Below are 22,223 nucleotides of genomic sequence, written 5' to 3'. Positions count from 1 at the left end.
CTTCTAGGGCCGGCGTCTGGGGGTGGGGGCCTGGGCTTGCTCCGGGGGGGGGGCGACGCTTTCTGGCTCCTCTCTCTCTGTGTGGGGTGGGTGGTGCCGGGCCTGGGGTGTCGGCGCCTCCGGGGGTGGGCCCCTGGGCTGGGTGGCCCTGGCCCCTTTGCTGGGGGTGGGCTGGGGGACGGCTGTTTGACCACCGGGGGACAGTCTACCAGCTGTCCCCAACTTACCCCCTTCCTTATATAACCTCATATTAGGGTGAGGGGGTGGCGATGCGCCTTGGGGGGGGGGGCTACTTGGGAGTGGCCCCCCTCCTATGGTTGCCGTATGGAGTGGGCCCCCCCTCTTTCGGTTTTATTTGCACCTTAGACATGTAGGGTCCTTGGTAGGGGGGGTGCTTGGACATCACTGCAAGCAAGCAGCAGATGTCCTCCTGGCACCCTACCCGCCAATTTTAACCGCACCTTAGACATTTAGGGCCCCTTGGTGTGGAGGGTGAGGGGACATCACTGTGAGTAATCAGGAGATGTCCCCTTAGTGCCCTACTCGCCAATTTTAACTGCACCCCCCTTAGTACACACACCCCTCCCCCTTCAATATATACATTCAAACATAAACACACACACATGCACACAAACACCCTCTCAAACACCCATACACGCACACACATTTTACAAGGAAGGTGGGACCTGGGTCCATCTGTCCCCTACCCCTTCCCTGGTGGGGGGTGCGGGCCTCTTGGCGATGGCGGCCGTGTCCCTTGGGTGCCGGCTCCCTGGGCCCGGCGGTGCTCTCTCCGCACGGTGGGGGGGTTCATATTACACCTGAGCCGGGGGTGTTCGTGTCCCTGGGGGGTGGGTCCTGGTCCTTGCCCCTGGGCGCTGGGCCCCGCCAAACTTCCAACATGGCCGAGCCTGGTCGGGCCATATTTATAACATCCCTTGTGGGCCGCCCTTTTTTCCCCGGGGTTCCCCCCTCCTGGGCGGGGGCGGCGGGCCCCTGCCTTGCTCCTACCTGGACCAACCGTGGGCCGGGTGGGTGGCTGCCTGGAGTGCGGAGCGGGTCTCCCTTGGGGGGTCCTGGCTCGTACCTGGGGTCGGGGCGGGGGGATGCCCGGAACTCCTGGGTGGTGGTGGGGTGCTCGTCTGGGGCTGTGGGCGTCCCTCTCCGGTGGGGCCCTGCGTTGGGCTCTTCCGGCGCGGCGGGGGGCTGCTTTCCTGGCTGGGCTGGGGCGGCGCTCTCTTTCCCTCTGCGCCTCCCCGCTCTCTGGCTCTGGGGGCCTCGCTGCGGTCCTGCTGGCCCTGGCCTGGGTGGCGGTCTTGGTCGCCCGGGGGACGGTTGTTCCCTGCCTGTTCCCGTGTGGCGTTGGGGGAATTCCGGCTGCCGCTGCTGCTGCGGCGGGGGTATGGGTGTGGGGGTGGCTGGGCGCTCCTCGTCCTTCTTTTCACATTCCACCATCCATTTTAGAAGAACATAAACACTCACCTGAGCACAGGTGTTAGCTCACCTTTGCACTAATAGTTTGCATGATTGAATGAATGAAAGATTTCACACTAGTTGGTTTAAAGGCATAGGTATGCGTTCGTGAACACTATCTGTTTTGTGTGCATGTTGACATGTGGAAATTTTTGCGGCTAGCAGGTGTGTTGATAATATTTGAGTGTGTGTGAACAGGCCCCGCCCTTTTTGTACTACATTTGAACCGTACCGTAACGATAAACAACCAGTAAACCTGTCTGCTCTATGCTGCTTCATGGTCTTACCCCCCTTCCCCTCCTATTATCACCCTCCTACCCCCCCCTCTCTCTAACGTCCCTCTCTCTTCTTCCCCTCTTTCCTTTTCCGTCCGGTCCAACACCAAAGATTTTCAAACATGATTGAAATTAATAAAGTTTGGCCTCAATTACAAAAGGGGTTTATTCAGACATACCTTTGGTTTGTCTGAAGATGAATAACCCCTCTTGTTAAAATAAAATATGTCCAACACAAGAGGCCCTCAGCTCTCATCTGTTTGCCTAGCTGTTGGACAGGACAAGTTAAAAAAAAAAAAAAAAAAACTATGATTAATTTCGTTTTGTTTATTTCCTGATACTAAAGGAAATTTTATCCTGGAAAACTACTGGATTCTGTTCACCACATGCGTCTGTCTTGATGCGCCACGTGACTTCAAGCCGCATGCTTGGACTGCAAAGTTAGTAGTTTAAACTAATAAAAACCAAACAGTAAAACGTATTTTGAAAGTTTGTTCAGGGAGAAAAGAGGAATGTTCCTCTAAATGTGGATTTATTGAGACAGTTCCCATTTACCAGAGGCTTCCCCCTCTGCCTGACCTTCGTATATTTTACATACGCAGATAAGAAAGTTGCTGACACATTTTACTTTCTTTATCATCACACCTTAAATTCAGACACGGCTGACGTTAGTGTCCTGTTGTTAGCATCTACTTTGACAATTTATTTATTTAGTTAGTTTTATTATATATTTATTTAGTTATTCACTCATCCAATGGTAGTCTATGCTGCAAGTTGTGTAAAATTAAAATTGAAAGGTTTTTTTACTTCACACTAAAAAGCAAAATAACGCAATTTTGGTCTTTAAATGTAATGCATAAAAAACATCTTATTTCTGACAAAACAAGAATGACAGAGTGATACAAACTGACAGTGAAGGGCTAACTTTAGACTCATTCACATAGAAAAACCTTGCGGATTACAAAAAAAAACAAAACAACAACAATCCTCTCTTATGTGTATAAATCCTTAAGATTGTGCTGCTAACGCCTACATTTTTAATCATAGTCACATACTGTTGGAAAAGCACAGACACCGGCAGCAGCACCTTCTAGCCTTCAAATCTCTTATCAATCATTAGTTCTGACCACGGGTCATTTCATCAGCACCTCAAATCTGCAGAACAGCCTTGATATTTTTTATTTTGTTTTGTGTCTCCGTCCTGCACGCTCTGAGTCACTGTCATGCACAAACACACTAAGACAAAAGGGATGGAAATCAATAAATAAAGCGAAGCACCCCTGGGCTGGTGTGAGCTTCTGTAGGCCATTAAGCAGTAAATAATTCTAGGCAGCTCTGATGAGACTGAGGAAGGGTGCACGAGTGGACTGCAGATGAGAGAAAGAGAAAGAGGCTTGAATGAACTAGGAGAACGGACTGAGGAGTTTGTCATACAAGCCTGAAAGGAGAAGAGGACAAAGAGGGAGTCTGAAGCACAAATGGACAACAGGGGACCGAAGCACTTAAGTACAGCAAACACAAAGGCAAGGAGCAGGCTGAAAACAATGAGAGAAAAAACGTAACCCATGGATAAAAGCAGAGAAAATCAAAGACAGAGAAAGAACAATGCAGCCAAAATCCCAGTTTCCCCAACACATTGGTGTTTACACCGATTCTGACAAGCACCCACCTATGTATTGATCCCAAAGCAGATCAATAGTTGAGTCTGCAGCAGCTCATCAAATGCTCCAACAGTTTAAGGCAAGGCACCTCCTTCTTTTTCAACCTTGTGGCCTCAAAGTGTACAGAGAGCTACCACTGTCTTTGATGAGAAGGTTCTAACCTGTGTTTTTATAAAAAAAATAATTTAAGGAATCTCAATCAGAGACAGAGGTGATCCAGATAAAGAAAACCATGTAGTTGAAGTGCCTTCCGTAGTGTTCCCTGTGAGATGCCGCTCCACCAGAGCCAGAGGGCCCAGCCATGGGGTCGTCCTCTCACAGATATTTCACCCTTTTACTCCCAGAACATCTTTGAGTGCAGAAGCAGCGGGCAGCTTGCTGGCCCAGGGATCATTACAGACTCCCCTCCTCCTCTTCTCAGCAGCTGTGTCTTCTCAGCCATAGCTGGAAGCCTTTCTTATCTGCCTGCTTGGCCAATTTTCTTAGTTTCTTTAGTTGGATCCTATCATTCCAACAACCTACAGTAGCCTCTAGGGGAAGTTTTTTCTCTTTTTTCTTTTTGTAACCAAAGTCTCAGCTTCTTCCGGAACAGAAATGCGAACTGCTGCTTTCAAGCTTCAGGCTGTTTCATGGAGTACTGTTTGGTTTTGCATGCTTAACAGTGTGATCTGACCTAAATATCTGCTCTCTTCTTGTGGAGTAGGAAACGTTCTGGCCAGAACAGACTCTGTTCTTGTCACCTTGAGAACAAAAAGAATTGTGTGTGTTCCTTTTGAGTGCAGAGTTTTATTTAAGTTTTTCTTTTCCAATGTAAACTCATTCCCTGGTTTAAGATAGTGGTTCCTAACCAGTTTAGTGTCAGACAATATTTTCAGTTGGCAAAGTTGGCATCTGACTTTTTTTTAGCTTCCAGTATTCCTTAACTTCTAAGGGTAAAGTTTATCTTCATCCTTTGTAGAAAGTTTAAACTTTAATTGTACACTAGATTTTGTGCAGGAACCATCAAATTGTGATATAGATTTTCCCCTAAACCATGACTGTCAAAGTGGAAGCTAGACGCCAACTTCAGCCTCGTCCAACTTATCAGGTGTGATGGATGAAAAAAGGTTTTATAGCTCAAGTCCCTGGTTTGGCTCCAATCCCACCTGTCACTCATTTCAGGCTTAGTTGAAAACCCCTTCCTTTGACATTTTTCTCATCCTTCAGACTACAATGTGAAGGAATGCTGTGTTTTTGGAGACATCAAGAATATTTTCAGTTTACAGTTGAGGGAGGGAGAGAAGTTAATGTGCTGTGTGGGTTGAAGGGCAAAAGAGAGAGTGAGTAAAGAGTAATTGTAGATTGCGACTGAAAGCCAGCAAAGCTTCAAGTGAGGTAATTATGAACTTTGAAATCTACCCCAGGGGATTATTAATTAAACTAAACTATTCCAAACCTTCTTTCTTTTAAGATGGGCTACTCTTTGCTTTGTGAAAAGTGATGAGGGGGATCTAATCCAAAGTAATGAATAATTCTTCCCGATAGTAATTAACTCTGAAAGTGTATCATAAACCTATATTTAACCAGTTAATTGAGTCATACACAGTTAAAAAAAAAGTATTGCAGCAATGTGGGCTGATACTAACCAGGTAACAGATGTTATGAGAAAGACTTGTTATTTTACTTGTTATTCTCACTGATGCCAACATTTTTAATGACTGTAGGAGGACAGTGGTAGTGTAGCATGTGCAGTTTTTTGTAAACACTTCTTTCTTATTCTGAAACATTTTCCACTCATCAACATTTTGATATTTTGAAATATATTTAGACCAGATGATCACGTTCAACTACTTAATTAGTTCACAAATTCACCATTCAGCTAGATTTCTGATTTCACATATTTTTATTAAACTAAATATGTTGGTAAAATTCCCATTTTCAAACAAATTTTGGTTGTTAAGAAAAATGATGTTTCAAATAGATTTAACCTAAACAAAAGGTAGAACTTTAATACATAAATGATGACTTCTTACATAAAAAATGAACAGAGAAACATTTTTCAGCCCGAAACAGAAGGTCCAAAGTGCTTTACAGTCCGAATCCCATTCACCCACGCACACACACGCATTCACACACTGATGGCCGGCAAACACTGGCGCCAACCCACAACCACCGGGAGCAATGTGGGCGTCAGTGTCTTGCTAAAGACACTTCGACATACAGTTGGGGAGGGTGGGAACAAAACCTACAATCTTCCAATCAGATGTAGACCGCTTTGCCTATCCACCATATCCACCATCCCTGTAAAAATTCATTTAGTCCAGGTAGAATATAGGATAGAATAGAGAAAAAGTGATTTCATTCATCACATTTTTTGTCTCAAACTAATTCCAATGTAATTACCACTAAATGAGGTCTAGTCACAAACAAATACTGTGTCATCAGAAGGACATAGCGGGGTTTTTAACCTGTGTGCCGTGGGAAATTATTCAGTTTCACCAAGTTGATCTAAAAAAATCATTTCTCATTGCCAGGATATCAGCTTTGTATTTGTCCAAACAGGCCCAGGTTCTACACATAGTAGGTAAATATATAAAAGACCATAAAATACATTTGTGTATGTTTATTTGATTCTTAAACAAGTCAACTTAATAAAAATATACTTAATAAAACTTAAACTTAAAAAAAAAATTGAATGGATTTTAACATTTCATTTAGAACCACATAAAATTCAGAGGATTAAGTTTTACCTATAGTAAGTATTTCACCGGACAAAGCGAGTGTGATGTCACCCGTAGAAAATGCCTTACCTAAAGTGAAATGAAGCTATTTTTTCCAGAGAAACAAGCACCACCGTTTGGAGCCAGTCTACACAGTTCCAAGTGTTTGATTGGTATGGAAGTTTTTCTGTAGGATAATTAAAAATAAAAGTGCTATTTACTTTTAAAATAAAGCTGCATTTTTTGACTCAAAATTTAAAAGAGAAAGCAATCCGCCAAACCGCTTTTTCACTTTCTTCTTCAACACCGCTTATTCTGTCACTTAATTAAAATGATAAAGAAAATAGTATTTGACATATCATTTTTAAAAAGTTCTCTTGTAAATGTGTAGCAAAATTCAAATATAAACATCTGATTTGATCATTAAAATGGATAACAGAAATGCTTTTTTCTTTTTCCCAATGTAACTGCATCAATTGACTCAATCAATCCTTCAAAATGCTTTTTCATTTTCTCCGATTACATCGCACCTTCTGTGATGTAATTAAAGCGAAAATGCAAAGAGGGGATTGCATTTTCATTTTCACACCCATCCCGCAAAAAGTGTAGCATAATTCAGTACCAGTCAGCTTTTCCAGGAGGGAGGCTGGACGTCTTTTGCACTGTTGGCCAGATTTACAGCTGTAACAGTGCACACAGTGGTATTTTCACACACTTGTAAAGTAACTGGTACTTTTTAACAGAGAAAAAAAATTAAAAATACACTATTGTGTGTACAAAGAGAAATAACCAGTGCACAAAATGATGCCTAAATGTAACTTTAACTTTCATCACTTAAATGATGACAGATTGACACACTCGCTGTTTTCCCACTGCAGTTTTATCAGCTTTATTGCATTTAGAAATCAAGCTGGGTCAGCTGAGTGACAGCAGCTTTGTTACAAGAAGTTTGCCTCTTCAGTAACTTAATTGTTTTCATATTTTCCTTATCTCAAGATGGGTACCACAGCTATGAAAGCAGCTTGAAGACCTGTATTGATGTTTCATGATGGAGCAGTTTCCATCCACAGAGGACTAGAATGCTGGGTTGAAGGTGCAGCAAACATGCAGTGAGAAAGCAAATAGAGCAAATAGACAAGGCAGTGTTCAGGAACTACTTACTCATTGTTTTTTAGCAGTGAAATGGCAAACAGCAAAGCAGAGAGAGGGAATGGGTCACTGGAAGAGGAGAGATGTTCTCGGATATATGATGGATGGTTCAATCTGTGGGCAGAGAGAAAGATTATGATTTAACCCGGGGACAACCTGAGAAGTTCAGACCGTTTTTAGAGCAAGTACAGACTGAAAACTGGGTCTCGCCTGTGAAACGACCTGCCTGAGGATGTGAAGACTTCATCCACTGTGGAGGTTTTTAAGAAAAAGCTTAGCTTTTAAGTAGTTTTTGCATTTCCTCGTGTTTAAATTTGATTTTACTTTAATTTTAATTTGAGTTTTTTACAGACTTTTGGATTTGTAGTATGTGTTTTTGTTTTTTTATTATGATTATGATTTCTTACTTATATTTTTGTTATTTATTCATTTTATGTAAGGAACTTTGTTCCGTAGCAGGAAAATAGCTCTAAAAATAAAGTTGAATTTGAAAAATAGATTTAACAGTTTACAATATAGAACCTTTATGGAAGAAAAATAGTGAAAATTGAATATGTAGGACGTAAAGCAGTCATTATTATTGTAGTTTTTTAAAGTGACCTTAAGTAATCATTATTATTATTGTAACGTTAGAAAATTATTTGTTTTACCTTTTTTTTATTTCAACTAATCTATTAATTTCTTCCTCCTTTGCTTCCTATTTATTGTGTGATGAAGCAGTTGTTTTTAAATAAAGTTTCTTGCATTTAGCATTGCTGCTTTTTCACAATAAAGCTTGAAAACAGATCAACAAACCACATTGTAGATGCAATAGATGTCAAAATACAAAGAAAGATCAACCTGTTTTCCCTGCTTATCATCTGACAATCCAACATTTGCCTTAAACTTTTAAATAATTCACATTTTCACACAATAAATTTAAAGTGAGAACTTCCAGAAGCAGATTTGATTTTCAACCGGATTAAAAAACCCTCCTCATCTCAAAAAAAGCAGATCATTGGCTCACTACTCGCACACAGTTGATATCTACTTTAGATACTCGAGCACAGCTTCTTCTCTACAGCTGCTGCCAGAACAACAACCACCAGCCAAGCTGCACCTAGTGCAACATTAAAGCTTAAAATTGCACTTCTTTATTCAAATCATTGTGAATCAGGACCAGACAAAAATTATAGTTTGTAAAAAAAAAAAACATAAATAAAAAAGACCAATTTGTGATGTAGAAAACACACTGGGTGGGACCGACGCTCCCTGCTCTGCTTCACACCAGGAAGGGAAAGGGGATCGTGGATACTCAACACCAACGGTCAAGCCCCCAACTCAAAGGGCACATTTCTAATGAACTACTAACGCTCTGCAGAAACTATGTCACAAAAACAAACACAGGTTGTTAGATTTTAGCTACAGACAGCATAATCATATTAAAAGACCACTGGGAACGCTTTTAAAATAGACCAAAAAATGATTGGAGTGGGTCTTCATTAACTAACATCTGTATAACTTTTGCTCACTTTGATCCCCTCCTTTGCTAATTTCCATTTTTCCTCTAACAGAAAATGTCTTTGCTGCCAGACAGAAGTCAATTGCATCTTGTGTACAAGGGCAGTAAAGCTTCCTCCTCCTCAGAGCCAAACCTGTGCGGGTCCGTGTTTCCCTTTCATGTTAAAAATGGGAACTTGACAAGCTGTCAGTGGAAGGTGAAATGATGTGTTTGCTCTGTCTAAACTGGAAATTGAGAATTATGTAAATGTGCCCTTTTAAAAGTGGTTAAAAAAAACTTTTGTGATCTAGCTAGCATGTTCATTGTTCAGTAGCTGTTAAATTTTGAGCATTAATGGTATCTGCTTCTACAAGTGGAAACAATTATGTCAGCTAAAGGGGGCGATGATATGGCAGGGAGGTACACGCTGCCCTTGTTAAAAAACATACAGACGTTTAGCTCGCACATAGTGAAAGACCTAGAGGTGTTAGATAAGTAAATAAACAAACCAACTGAAATTGAATTTTTTTATTTTGTTAAAACAGAACCTTTTTAAGGTGAGTGCCTCCATAAGCACAGCTTCGTTGACATACAGCTAAAAGAATTGCATCATAAATACTTACTGGATCAAATTTCTCCCTCTGTGATCCTGAAAACGGACGTAAAATGTGAGAGATGCTCCAAGCATGCAGCCTCCACAGGTGGAAGGAAACTTTCTGCTGTGAATACTAATTTTAAGGAGGACCCAGACAGAACATTTGGCACAGTCTGGAGGAAAAAATAAATAAATAATTGCTGACCCTAAACGACTCCGAGCTGGCAGATCGGAGACACGTCCGGTACTTATTACACAGGACAGTGAAATGACGAAAGTAATGAAACGAGACGTGAAACAAACTAAAGAGAGGATTAAATATCCCCATTGAAGAAGATGTCAATGCTGACATGGGTTGCTGCGTCACACTTGGGGCCCTACCCACCCCCCCTCCATTTCCAGGGCAGCCCTTGCCATTCATCACCGGTGGACGTGAGCTTCATTAGAGAGCTAAAACGTTGTTTCTGTTGAGGTGACTCATCCGCTGCTGCTCCATTTCAGTTCCCCCTGTGCTCGGCAAAAGCAGCAGGGTAGTAATTGTCATTCTCCTTGGTTGACGGGAATCCCGTGGTCACGCCGTCCACCCACGCCCCTCTGACATTCAGGCAGCTGCGATAAATGAGCTGTGGAATCCTGCTGGTGATGTGGAGGATTGAAGGTCTTAATTGGCTTGACTTCTACAGAAGCACTGAGTGACAAAATGCTGCCATCGCTGAGCATTTAGTTAACCCACCTGATTTACTCTGACCTCCATTAAAACAGTTCAGTATCAAAGGAAATATGGAAGTATTTCTATTTCACAAACAAATAAACCCTGGGCATCTCTGCAGAAGGCCTTTTTTGACAGTAGCAAATCCTCTAGTACAATTCTGGCCTGATACTATGTGAGCAAAGGACATGACTCACAAGTGATCCAGAGCAATAAGGAAAGGAGGCCATGTGGTTTTAATTTAATGTGACTTTTGGTTAAAAATGAGATAATTTCTTTTCTTTTTCATTTGGAATTTGGTAAAATGACACCAGCAGAATTTCTTCATTAATCTGACTCTGATGCTGAAACATTTTCTACAATCTGACGGCCTGCAAAGAGGTTTTTAAGGCAGTCTGTAATGCAGTGATGACAACTCTGCCTTAAAAATTATGCGATGATGCTATTTTAATTTTATCCCATTGCCCCCCTACCATAAGTTTGTAGATTTTCTTATTAATGACTTCCGGAAAAGCTCAGTCTTTGTAAAAAAGCGGAATGTATTATTTAACAGATCAGCTTAAATACTTCAGCATCCATCAGGTTTCATTTTCCTCCAGGGTGTGTGCAGTGAATTGCTTCTGGAAGTACCTCATAGAAGAGCTCTGGATGGTGTTGACAGTGATGAGATGGCTTTTTGCTCTACAAAGGCAGCTATTAGTGTCAGTGCTGTCATTTGTGTGGACCTGAACAAAGGCAGGCTCTCTGTCTTGCGGCGGTGCAGGAAGGAGCCGGGCCACAGCATAAGGTCAAACAGCCACGTTCTCCTCATCTGTGTTCTCTGCCAGCAAAGTCACACACTTGACATCTGAGCTGCCAAATATTTCATGTGCTTCTGTATGTGGATCTCTATCAATCCAGCAATAAAAATCAATCAGATCAATAAAAAAGTTACAGAAAATAACAATTTTCACTTTGAAATAAAAAATATATGGTAATTTTTCCTTTATATAACCAAATTTGTAGAAACATCATTGGGATGTATCTTCTAGTCTTACACAGAATTAGCTCCAAAGTGGATGAGATTAGATTTATTACACAGTCTTAAGACATTTAATCTGACAGAGTAGCTTCTAATTGGTGCTCCCTCAATAACACTGCTAAAGACTGCTTATCACAGATCCAACAGAGACCTTCAGCACCACATGAAACATAACAGTCATCAGAGCTGCCTCTGTTTTTGTTTTTACTCATTTGTGCCACAATTTGGTCAAATTTGTTTCTTTTTGATCCATTCCTGCAAAAGATATATAATATATCATCAATTACTACAAAATGAAAGAGTAACTTAATAACTATAAAGGAATTGATCACTTAAACAACTAGATCTCCTAATTTCTTCTGATTAGATCACACTTAGCCTGAAAAACCACAACAACAGCCTTGGATGCGAGTGGATGCATCTCCATTTCCAAAACCTTCCAGCGGCTTTGATACTGTCTGCTTTGAGCGTAGACACTTATTCAGACAAGTGACACAATTGAGACTAATCAAACTTGTGCAAGGAGAGCAAAACGCGTTTGTGTCTTTCTGCCAGCATTTGTAAAGCTGTGAAAGGATGAAGCACGGCAGCCTGTTCGCACCATGGCGGAAAATCCTAAGCCATGGACGCCACACTGCAAGCTAACATTCTAGAGAAAGTGTTTCTGTCTCAATTTAAATTTACAAGATAGTTCATTGGAATTAATTTTTATAACTTGTTTTTTAAAAACAAATGTACAAAACAAAAATATTTAAAAAAAAATTTTTTTTACTTAAAGTCAAAATAATTTAGACGTCAGGTCATTTTTTACAATCCTTTGAATCACATTTTTACAGCTAGTAATTTGTCACCATTATTACAAAAAAACTAACAAATGTAGAAACTTTGAAAGAATTTAGAGAATATTGGGTCATTTGAGAATTCCAAAATAAGGTTTCATCTCCATCTTTCTTCATTGAGGGGATTAACTTTTTATTGTTTTGCCTTTGATGTGGTGCAAAACCCAGATGTGTCATAATGTATTAAGCATCTTCTAATTGAAAATGTTTTTAATTTTTAGATCATTTTACTCTGAGGACCATTCCACACAATCATAACACAAACAGCAGTAACTGATTGTTCATAAACGATTGATGTCAAATGTATTTTTTTTATTGCAGAACCATTTAAAAGGAAATAAGGGGCAAAGAATCTGGATTAAACTACTGTATACAAATAGTTTGTTCAACAACTTTTTAAAAAATAAAAAAATGGGGGGGAAAAATGGGAAAAAACAAATGCTGTATCAAGTTTCTTCTAATGACTGATTTACACCATCGTTTTATCTCTATGTGCAGACCAAGCTTTCCCTAACTGAGAAAAGTGAGTCACTCCTTTACACAGATTATTTCTACATTAGTTGCCATGTTACTCTTGCCACTGTGATGTAAGCAGGTCGATTTGCAGCATGGTAAAAGGTGATATAATCTTAACAGAGCAGTCCTGCAATCTCATTACTGCTCCAGAATCACCGTTGAGAGTGGTGCTTTGGTGGTGGCTCTTGCCTGTAACCACACTTTTCCTGTGTGGACATTTGTGAGTCACAAAGAAATGCTTTTTCTTCCTACGTGACACCCATACCTATCCCCACCTTGTTTCACCTTGGTATGGCAGGAGAACACTTCCACCTCTTCTCCAGCCTTCCTTCCCTTCTTAATGGCTCGTAACTTCCCCTCCCAGATGAAATATTTCCTCAACTGAGCTTAATGGATTCCTGAGCTCTGTGGTTGGCTGATGAACAGTGGGTTGACTCAGGAAGAGACAGAAAGGAGAGAGTGAGGGCTGCCAAAGGAGATGTGAAATGACAAGAGGCAGGATGAAAACAGGACACTAAAACATCAGATGACTCTACCATTTAAATGGAAATAGAATAAAATAGATTACTGGAATAGGTTGGGGTTGCATTTGAGGGAAGAGTAACGTGTAGTTAGAAGCACAGTGACATTTAAAATTGTGTTGTCTTGTGATGCATTTTTATAAGACAGTTCATTTGAAGTCATCTATAGAGTAAAAGGTCATGTACTTTTTAATGTGGGTCCATTTAGTGGGTGTTTTTCAAGACCCACTCTAATGAAAATCAAGTTTTGATTTTGAATACATTCTTTAGGCCTTTTTCTAAAAGTGGAAGACATTCAGTTTTAAAAAAATTTCATTTCTGAGTATTTCTTTTATCCCATTGTTGAGAATCAGCAGGAGATAGTGTAACCAGAAGGATGATGGGAAGTAGGGGCAGGCTTACTTTACGCCTACAGTTCCGCCCGCGACGCAAATTTCTAAAGAACTGTTCTGCAGCACACTGTGCTAAAAAAACAAACAAACTGTTTTTTAAATTTTGGCTACTAACGGCAAATTCATAATTAAATGACCAATTGAACGCTTTAAAATAGATCAAAAGATGATCGGATTTGATCTTAAATAGATTCCTTACAACTGTAATGGCACATTTTTCCAATTTCTCCCAATACTGAAAATCCCAAATCTCCCAGTTTCATTTTTAGAGCCAATCCAAAAATAGGTTGTTCTTATTTTGAGTTGGAGATCCAGCAGGGAGGCAGACCCCCTGCCACTTCCATCAATAATTTCAGAGAAAAGTCAAAGTTAAAAAAAAATGGAAAGGGAAATGAAGTCAGACTTGAATAAATGCAGACAGATTTATGAACTACAGCTGAAAATAGAAACAGAAATAGATACAATGTGAGTCACAAAGAACTATGTAAAATCTTTAGAAAGAGACAAAAGAAAACTAAAGAGTTTCACTAAGTTGGAAAAAAAGCATTCGTCCAATAATGCTTTTAGGAAATTTGCTTAAAAGAGATCACATCAACCTCATCTTTTGATTAATTATTTTAAGGAGAACATTCTAACTTAAGCTCTTAATCAAAAGATAACATCAACAAACATAAGATTGCATGTCTTTTTCATAAGATAACAGGCCAGATGTGTCTTACATAGAAAGAAAATAAGATTTTAAAAAAGAAAATCTTCAAAGACTCAAATTTTCTTGATTTGAATGTGGTTTCCTCACACTTTGTTACAAAACAGGCAAACGCCTGGTTTCAATTGCAGCTCGGCTAAAAGTCAACAAACCTAAATCAGGGTCAGGCTGGCAGGGATCAATAGCAGGCATAAGAGCATCAGAGAAGAGACAGGAATAGTCAGGATCCAGGCGAGATTCAGGGCAGGCGGCAGGAAAATGGAGTCAGAGACAAAACAGGGTGAGGAAATCAGAAATCATGTCTGGAGACAACACTCAGTAATGCAGGCAGAATGGCACAAACAAGACTTCACATTGAGTGAGGCTCAGTGCAGTGCTGAAATATGCTGTGAGTGATTGCAAATGAAAGTCAGGTGTGTGGCATCCAGAAGCCGTGTGCTGGGGTTTCTGGGAGTTGAAGTGTTTTCAGAACTTTGGGAATGGTCCCAATTGGTGACCAGAGTGGAAGACTAAGCTCTGACTTGTGACACTTTTTGTGGATTCCTTAAATGTTCATAATTAAATAAATAAATATGACCTTGCGCAAATACACAATCAACCAATATATCTCTCATTAATATTTAAAACGATCATGAAATTGTGGAAAACCTGCACACAGATTTTAAAGTAGTCATTATATTTTTCAATAAAGTTCATTTTGCTTTAAAAACCTGTTCATTATTCTAAACCAGCATTTTAAAATATTCATTTTTAATCATGTTGAATATTATTGTAATTCTATGTCTTTTTTCAGAAACTCGGATTTCAAAATCAATATTTTCCAAAGTAGCTTTGTTTTTATTTCATGTTGCTGTTTTTCAGAATGACTTATTTATTTCATGATGACCTTTTGTAGCAGGACTCTGTCTGTCAATCAAACTAGACAAGGCAGAGACACTTGTGATTGGCTACTCTTTTACTCAGACATAAGCAACATCACCCCAACTACATTGATCGAAGATGCTTCAGCGAAAGTGACGGCTTAATGCTCACCCCTCAACACTAAGGGAGTATGCACCTCAACACATCCACAGTGTTGCCAGAAATTGGGCAGTTTTGGTTCTAAATTTGCAGATAAAAATTGCTTTGGGCGAGTGTGCATAATTCGGGTGATTTTGTGGTCGATTCGACGGTTTTCATTTTCTCGTGAAAATATAGTAGTGGTCTAAGTTAGGCTGGGTGGCTGTTGGAGTTCTACTAAGCTTCTATGAACCGGAGTTCCATGAACGCACCATGCCACATGTGGGAGGAGCTACCAGCTAATGTTTTTAGCCTGAATGTTTAAGCCTTAGCCAGGCTTAGAGGGTCTGAACGGGGAAGTGAACCCCAAATCTAACCCCGGATCTGAGCACGGTCAGAAACGTCATCGCAGGAAAGGTTCAACATTTTCCCCAAGAGGGAAAAATAAAGTCAGAGGACCTGATTTATACTCATTGTCTCAATGAAAATAGAAAAATATAAGGTTCAGGAGGCCCGAGTAGGCTTGCTCCACTTTCCGCAGCCGGTCTCTGTCTGTCTGGGTGCCAGCTCGGTTCCCGCGAGCCACACAGTGTAAGGCACGATGTGACGTCAGGCTGGATCTGTGAACACAGACAGCAGAGCTGTGTTAGCTGCAAAGCAAAGAAGAGCTCTGAGCGAATGGCGTGATGAGTCAGGAGTGTTTCAACGGGGGACTTCAAGATGTGGACGACCGGAGCTCCTCTGTGGTTTGGTCCACAGAAACCCTCAAACTAGAAAAACGGAGTGGTCGATGTTTGCATCTTCTGCAGCAGACAGATTGTTTGTCTCTATTTGATCCTCTAATGTCAGCAAAGCCGTGCAGATATCGCTGAAATATGTCATCTCTCTGACTGGCACATCGCAGAGCGGGTCTCTAAGAATACTGGTCGATATCCAGGAATCAGCCAATGTCCGTTTAGATCCCACCCCCTTTCACTGATTGACAGACAGACTCATTCTGCTGCAAAAGGTCATCATGAAATAAATAAGTCATTCTGAAAATCAATAATTTGAAATAAAAACAAAGATAGTTTGGAAAATATTGATTTTGAAATCCGAGGTTCTGAAAAAGACATTATTATAATCATGTTCTTCCTCTTTCGGCTTCTCCCATCAGGGGTTGCCACAGCAAACAAGTCGCATGGTAAACTTGGCAATGTTTTACGCCAGATGCCCTTCCTGACGCAACCTTCTCAAACCGGGCTTGGAACTGGCACAGGGGTAGAGAAGGGAACAGGGAGCAGCCTGGAGTCGAATCCTGGTTTCACGGACGGAAGGCGCTGCAAACCAGCACGAGCTAAACCGGCTCCCACTATTATAATCATGTTCAACATGATTAAAATGAATATTTTAAAATGCTGTTTTGAAATAATGAAACATGTTTTTAAAGCAAAATTAAATAAATATATAAAGTATAAATATACATAATATACATACAATATAAATATATTGAATAATATAATGGCTAATTTAAAATCAGTGTGCAGCTTTTTCACAATTTCATGATCTTTTTATATATTTATGAGAGATTAATTGGTTGATTTTGTATTTGCATGAGGTCATATATACTACTATACACAGTATTGGAGTACATGTCTATTTATTTTTCAATCTATCTATCTATATTTTATTAATTAGAAATTTATTATTAATTAAATTTAATATTGTTTTTCATTCATTCATCTTCTACCGTTTATTCCCTTTCGGGGTCACGGGGCTGCCGGAGCCTATCCCGGCCACTTGTGGGCGAAGGCATGGGATGTCCTGGACAGGTCGCCAGTCTGTCACAGGGTAGAGTGTCTGCAATCACACACCCATGCACTCTCACATTCACACCTAGGGACAATTTAGATTGACCAATTAACCATGTTTTCGGACGGTGGGAGGAAGCCGGAGTCCCTGGAGAAAACCCACGTGTGCACAGGGAGAACATGCAAACTCCACACAGAAAGGTCCCCCATTGATGTTCTGGTTCAGGTCCCCCAGCCAGAACTTGAACTGGGGCCATCTTGTTATAAGGCAAGAGCGCTAACTACGGTGGCCCAGAAGGGTCACAACACAACACATTAACTTTACACACAACACATTAACTTTACACACAACACATTAACTTTACACACAACACATTAACTCACAACACAACACAATAACTCACAACACAACACATTAACTCACAACACAACACATTAACTCACAACACATTAACTCACAACACAACACATTAACTCACAACACAACACAATAACTCACAACATAACACATTAACTCACAGCACATTAACTCACAACACAACACATTAACTCACAACACAACACAATAACTCACAACACAACACATTAACTCACAGCACATTAACTCACAACACAACACATTAACTCACAACACAACACAATACCTTACAACACAACACATTAACTCACAACACAACACATTAACTCACAACACAACACATTAACTCATGGCCCAGAAGGGTCACAACACAACACATTAACTTACCTCACAACACTTTAACTCACAACGGAAGTAAAGCAGCAATTGAAGTGCTTTTATTCTGAAATGTCCACTGGGCTGAGCGGCTAACTACCTAACAGAAAGTAATGTCACAGTGAGCTGTGGAGGGAGCATGATTTTTCTACTGGAGTACCTAGCAGCAGTGTTGCCAGATTGGGCGGTTTTGGTTCTAAATTTGCAGGTAAAAATGGCTTTGGCCGGGTTTTCATAATTTGGGCGGTTTTAGGATTTAGGATCGGTTCGGCGTTTTTTCCCCCTTCATGAATATATAATAGCGGACTATGTTAGGCCTTGTGGCTGTGAACTTCTATGTACTGAAGCTCAGTAAATGCACCAAGCAGAGACGCTTAACGGGCTCTGTCATCTAACCTGTTGTTAGGGGGGTGCAACGCGTCGCCTCTTAGAAATTGTGTTTTTTAAAGCCTGACACTGCGGCTGTGTGTAGGAGGAGATACCAGCTAAAGTTATGGTCTGATCGCTACATGGATCGGTGTCTGTGTTTATCAATCCTTTTATTATTAGTCTGAACTATCTTTTATTTTGAAAAATCATCGGATCGGGTGCTAAATCAGTCCAGTAGGGGGAAAAACTCAACAAAAGCTGTGTATTCTTCTTTCTCCTGATCTAATAAAAGGAGGACAGTTTTGAATATTTCTTCAGGGGACCGGCCTTCTTTCATTCATTGTGTGTATGTGCGCGCGCGCGCGCGCGTGTTGGGGACCGCACGTGCATGTGTGATGGGAGGGAGCGGAAGAAAGGAGAGGAACGCGCGTGCAGCGACAGAGAGGGGTGGGAGGGAGGAGTGTGAGTTCATATTGTGTGTGTAAGGAGAATCCTAATAAAGAGAAAGTTTCTGGCAACACTGCTGCTAGCTTCTCTTGTAGCAATAACATGCTCCCTCCACAGCTTACTGTGACATTACCTTCTGTTGAGTAGTTAGCCGCTCAGCCCAGTGGACATTTCAGAATAAAAGCACTTCAATTGCTGCTTTACTTCTGTTGTGAGTTAAAGTGTTGTGAGGTAAGTTAATGTGTTGTGTTGTGTTGTGACCCTTCTGGGCCATGAGTTTAAGTGTTGTGTTGTGAGTTAATGTGTTGTGTTGTGAGTTAATGTGTTGTGAGTTTTCTTTTTTTTTTTTTTTTAACTTGTTCTGTCCAACAGCTGAGCAAACAGATTAGAGCTGAAGGCTTTTTGTGTTGGACAGGTTTTACTATCACAAAAAGAGGTTATATAGCTTCAAGAAACTAGAGTGTAGATTTGTATAAACCCCTTTTTGTCGTATTATTTTTTATTTATTTGTTACATTTAGTGTGTGTGGGGAGGGAGAGGGGAAGAATGTGAGGGGAGGGTGGAAAAGAGTAAAAGGAAGAAAGTTGAAAAGGTGGGGGATACAAGCACTGATTTGACTAAGTTATTAATTTAAGCTGTAACAATTATACCAGATCTGCTGGAAAGACGAATGTTACATCAAAGGTGAAAATCTGACACTAAGATGAGCGAAAAAAAAAAAAAACCGTCCATCAATACACTGTAGGTAAGGAGGAGGGATGAAGCAGACAGGGAGCAGTGTGGCAGTGTGCACGTGCACGTGGGGGTGGAGATACATGCATGCTGCCGACGTGAACCGTGTGTTCATAAAGGGAGCCAGATCCTACCCAGCCAGACCAGCCAGACCAGGAGAGGGGAGGAGAGCCCCCCAGGCCAGAAGCCCCCCCAGCATCCGGACCCAGGCAGCCCGGGAGGGGAGGAGGAGGGGACCGCCCACCCCGCCAGCCAGGCACAGAGAGGGCCCCCCTACAGGGGCCCCCCCAATGCCCAGAGGCACAAGCGAACCCAGTGTCCGGCCCCCAGGCCACAAGACAGGAGCGCTTAGCCGTACCAGGCGGCAGCCATGGGGGCCACCGGGCGCCGGACACCGAGACAAAGGCCAGGGACGAAGCCAGGGCCCCCGTGGACGTGTTGTGAGTTAATGTGTTGTGTTGTGAGTTAATGTGTTGTGTTGTGAGTTATTGTGTTGTGTTGTGAGTTAATGTGTTGTGTTGTGACTTAATGTGTTGTGTTGTGAGTTAATGTGTTGTGTTGTGAGTTATTGCGCTGTGAGTTAATGTGTTGTGTTGTGAGTTAATGTGTTGTGAGTTATTGTGTTGTGTTGTGAGTTAATGTGTTGTGTTGTGAGTTAATGTGTTGTGTTGTGAGTAAATGTGTTGTGTTGTGAGTTAATGTGTTGTGTTGTGAGTTAATGTGTTGTGTTGTGAGTTATTGTGTTGTCTTGTGAGTTAATGTGTTGTGTTGTGAGTTAATGTGTTGTGTTGTGAGTTAATGTGTTGTGTGTTAAGGTAATGTTTTGTGTGTAAAGTTAATGTGTTGTGTTGTGACCCTTCTGGGCCACCGTAGCTAACCACTACGGCACCATGCAGCCCGTTTCATATTGTTTTTTTTTTTGTGTGTGTTTTTTTTATAAAAAAAAAATACTAAATACATAAAAATAATATTGTTTTTTTCTTATAATTATAGTTTTATTTTGTTAATATTATCATTAACGTTAATACATTATAATTCACATTCATATTACATAATAACTTTTTTATATTATTACCATTGGTATTACTATTCTTTCTTTGTACTTGTACCTTCTTCTTCTTTTTTAATATTTTGTAACCCTTGTACTATCCTAGGCACTTTAACATTGGGAGTTGGGTCATCTAGACCCACTAGACAGCAGTGCTCTTAACCGGTTTTCTTCAATGATTTGTGAACCTCACTGGTGTCCATGGATTACATGAAATTTTTCCACCTTTATCCACGTCAAAGTAAGTGTGGGGTCATCTAAGATAGCACAAGGGTTAATCAGGGTTGCCTAAATGTAGCTTCTTAAGGTCCTAGACCCGCCAGGAACCAGGAACCCTTTTTGGTAAGGCACCCTGATGCTGTGCAAGTGCAGCTCTGTATTGTTGGAACCTGCTAGTTCTTTCTGTGATTTCAGAGGTTTCCTCCAACACAGGCTGACTTGGTTGGTTTGGAACAGGAAGCTCTCCTTGTGCAGCCACTGGCTTGTGGCAGCCAAGCATTCATAGTGACATCGCTTTTCGATCCTTCAATGTCTGCTCTTCCTATCATTGTGAAACAGAATTCACCAAGCATTGGATTTTTCACCCACTAATAGGGAACGTGAGCTAGGTTTAGACTGTCGTGCGACAGGTTAGTTTTTGAATTAATTAGTAGGTTATTATTCATTATAATTAATATTGTTTTTTTCTTATAGTTATAGTTTCATTTTGATAATATTATTAAAGTCATTTTGTCAAATCTGCGAGGAAATTTCACAATTGACTTTGTTGTACAGGTCCTAAGACAGTAAATGCATTTATTTATCTTATCATAAACAAAATAAATATTAGTAAGTATTGCACTCTTTAATCGTCATCAAACAAACAAAAAAACAAATTGCTATTAACTAGTCCACTAATAGCTGTTTTTAAGTTTTAGAAAGGTACGTAAATTACGAGCAAACGGGTATATAGTAGGTATAACTTAGGTATCAGCCCACACCACAATTTATCCTCCACCAAATTTCAACAAAACATTAAACATTAATCAAAATATACATGACCCAAACTAGAATGCTGGCAGTCACTTTAGCACCCACCTCATGCTTCCCAGCCTGATTTCTCCTTATTAAAATAAGATTACTAACCTGTGAAAGGTGATTTGTCTTGATCATATAATTTTGTCACAATTTTTGTAGTTGATTGCAAAACTTTGTGTCCCCTTTTGTGAATATTTATCTTGTGAGTCGTGTGTGCAGCACTCAGAAACTGCCTGCTGGGGTTGCTGGGAGATGGAGTGCATTCATTACTCTGGAGATGGTTCCCGCTGGTCACCAGAGGGGAAGACAGAGCTGTGACTTTTGAGAATATATCAATAGTGACATTCCTGTGTGAGCACCGTAAGCTAAAAGCACATTCAAAAACCTCTGTTCAATGCGGTCTTGAATCCACCACGCATGCTCTGTGTGTACGTAGCATCACAAATAGCATGCTGTGTGTTACCGCTCTGATAAGTCAGATTTTAAACAGTGGGTAACTTGTTTCACTGCTTTTATGCTACTGAGCAGCCTTCTGCCCCATAGTAGCTTGATTTACCGAGGAAGAGGGCAGTTCTGCTTCAGTACAAATGTACTATTAAGCATGTTTTAATCACTTAACTATTTAACTACTTTAGTCCTTCGAAAGTTATGACTAAAATCTGTGAAAAAGAGAGAAGCAAGCTCTTAAAGGTTTTGTGGGTGGCTCTTAAAAGAGCCGTTGTGGATTCTGGAGCGGCCATGGGTCTGCTCCCTCTCCAGGAATGTAGGTGATGGAGTCTCTCAGCCAGAGAGCCTCTCTGGAAAGGTTGTTGGCAGCAACGTATTTTTATCCCGTCTTCAGTAACCACAGCATCATCACTGCAGGTTCCTGTCATGCTGAGGACCTGATGAAGCTGTGCAGAACATGAGAACTTCAAACTCTGCTCTGGAACTTCAATCAGGGGCTCATACAGTGTGTAGAGAGCATCCAAAAGGCATTCTTCTCAGCCGGGCTGGGGATAGGTCGTCGTTAAAGATGCACCTCTATTGGGGTGGGAGGCGCTCAGGCAAGG

The 22,223-nt window shown here is 40.9% G+C and overlaps 1 protein-coding gene across 8 annotated transcripts in view; it reads right to left on the bottom strand.

Moving 5' to 3' along the window:
• Window positions 1-9,466, bottom strand: part of nsmf (NMDA receptor synaptonuclear signaling and neuronal migration factor) — a 59,858-nt gene extending 50,392 nt beyond the window's left edge. For 4 of the 8 annotated variants that reach the window (XM_023960729.1, XM_023960730.1, XM_023960734.1 and 1 more), the window contains exons 1-2: window positions 9,361-9,466; window positions 7,270-7,371 (exon numbers count right to left, since the gene is read on the bottom strand). The gene's annotated coding sequence lies outside the window, so the exon portion shown is untranslated. The remainder of the gene's footprint in view (window positions 1-7,269; window positions 7,372-9,360) is intronic. The other 4 variants (XM_023960733.1, XM_023960731.1, XM_023960736.1 and 1 more) reach the window with 1 other exon arrangement.
• Between the last annotated feature and the right edge of the window lie 12,757 nt (window positions 9,467-22,223).

Source organism: Oryzias latipes, chromosome 12 (assembly GCF_002234675.1).
Source record: "Oryzias latipes chromosome 12, ASM223467v1".
Taxonomy (NCBI): Eukaryota; Metazoa; Chordata; class Actinopteri; order Beloniformes; family Adrianichthyidae; genus Oryzias; species Oryzias latipes.
Note: the sequence above shows the minus strand (reverse complement) of the source record. Positions and strands in the feature narration are given on the sequence as shown.